Source organism: Chinchilla lanigera, unplaced genomic scaffold (assembly GCF_000276665.1).
Source record: "Chinchilla lanigera isolate Chin_1 unplaced genomic scaffold, ChiLan1.0 scaffold00091, whole genome shotgun sequence".
Taxonomy (NCBI): Eukaryota; Metazoa; Chordata; class Mammalia; order Rodentia; family Chinchillidae; genus Chinchilla; species Chinchilla lanigera.
Window position 1 is genome coordinate 4,793,993 of NW_004955492.1, and position 2,297 is coordinate 4,796,289.

Below are 2,297 nucleotides of genomic sequence, written 5' to 3' on the forward strand. Positions count from 1 at the left end.
ATGCTGTGAACAAGGGTGTGCAGACACCTGTCTGAGTCCCTGCTTCCCATTCGTTGTACACACGCGCGCTGTTTCTTTTTCTTTTCTTGAGGCAGGATCTTGCTGTGTAGTCCAGGCTGGCCTCAAACTTGCAGCAATCCTCTCGCCTCAGGCTTCTGAGTGCTGGGGTTACAGGTGTTCACCACCACGCCGAGCTTTCAAAGGCTGTTTCTTGATCTCCCATTCTGGGAATGACGCTACCGAGCGTAACGGGGGTTTAGGAACACAAATATGACATAGTCTCTGCCACCCCAATGACATAGGAAGACTCTTCTCTTGGCAGCTTTGCCAAGAGTGGATATTAGTGGAGAAGACGAAAAAGAGGTGGCTGGTATGGTTAGAGGGAACTGCTTCATAGCACTGGGTAAGGGGTTTAGATAAATTAAGTAAAAGATGAAGAGCCACTCAAGTTTTTGCTTGGTTGCTTGCTTGTTGGGCTAATTGGTTGAATATTTGCTGGGTTTTGTTTTGTTTTATTTGTCTTTTTGAGACAAGGTCTCGCTATGCAGTTCAGGCTGGCCTTCAGCTCACTTTGTAGCCCAGACTGGCCTAGAACTCGCAATGATCCTCCTGCCTCAGCCTCCCAAGTGCTGGGATTACAGGCATGCACCACCATACCCAACTTATTTGCTGCGTTAAAAATTAAATTAAACAGGGTGTAGTGGCACATGCCTGTAATAATCTGAGCACTGTGGAAGGCCGATGGCAATTCAGCCTGGGCACTTTAGTGATTTAGCAAGTCTGTCTCAAAATAAAAATAAAAAGGGGCTCGGGATGTAGCTCAGGGCAAAGGCCTTGGGTTAATCCTCAGTACTGAGGGGAAAAAAAAAAGGGCTGAGGATGTAGCTCCGTGGTAGTATTTGTCTAGCATGTGGGAGGGCCTGGATTCAATCTCTAGTATTTTAAAAAATAAAAAGATACAATGCAGTTAAATTGTAACAAATGGGGGCTGGGGATTTAGCTCAGTGGCAAAGTGCCTGCCTGGCAAGTGCAAAGTCGTGAGTTCGGTTCCCGGTGCCGGAGAAAAACCAAAAAAACCAAAACAAAACAAAACAAAACAAATTGTAACAAATGTACCTTTCATAAGAATGAAGAATAGAACACCCTGAACCGAACTGGGCTACAGTAGAGCTGCCCGGACTCTCAGGGGAGGATGAATCCTAGGGAGAGCCGGAGAGGCCCAGGTGAGAAGGAAAGGAATCTTCACGGACTCCGCGTTTCGGGATAGTCCTGCGGGCGGTGGCCGTCCTCGGCTGACCACTCTGAGCGCACACCATGCCCAGGCTCTTCTCCCGGGGGCCCACCCTGAGGAGCATCTCCCCGCTCCAGCCCGACTTCCTGGCCGGCTGCCCGCCTGTGTGGCAGCAGCAGCATCTTTGAAGGACAGATTCTCAGGCGGGAGCTCCCGTGGGGCCGCCCGAGAGGCCCCTGGGTAGCTCAGTCCCTGCAGCTATTTTTAGTGTGTCCTTTAGCTTTAGAAACAGGCAGCATTCTGTACGAACTCATTTTTTCTGCTTCCCTCAGGCAGAACATTTCAATCCCAAACCTCGATGCTAAAGGACGCACGGGGTTTGAGTTCACTCACTTCCTCCTCGTGTGGTCCCCAGGTCGGCACAGCTCCAGTGTGCCCGATGCCCCCTCCTCCAGTTCTGGCTCTGGGGCAGTCAGGTAACAACTCGTGGGGGCCCTGACTGTGAAGACCGTGATGTCAAGCTGGTGTGTGTGTGTGTGTGTGTGTGTGTGTAAAACCCTGCAGGAACTGAGGGGTGTGAACCCCCGTCCCCATCCTAAACATACTACCTAATGCAAAAATGAGCAGCCTCTGCAGATCTCAAATCTAGGGTTTATCTCAAGAGATAGATTTGTTTGTTTATTGTTTGCTGCAGTACTAGAGATTGAACATATGATCTTTGCGATGAGTCACATCCCTAGCCTTTGTTTTATTTTGAAACAAAGTCTTGCTACATCACTGAATTTGCCCAGGCTGGGCTTAAAGCTGTGATCTTCCTGTCCCAGCCTCCCAGGGTGCTGGGATTACAAGGGTGCACCACCACCTCTAGTGTGATTTATCTTTTTAAAAGATAATTCTTTGGGATTGTGAGATATACAGCTGAAAAAAAAATCCATCGTAAAGTCTTGTTCATTTAGTACCATTAAGAACTCTAGGAAAAGGGATGAGCTGTAGCTCAGTGGTAGAGTGCTCGCCTAGCTTGTGCAAGGCCCCAGGCTTAGTACCAGAAAAATAATGCCTCTAGGGG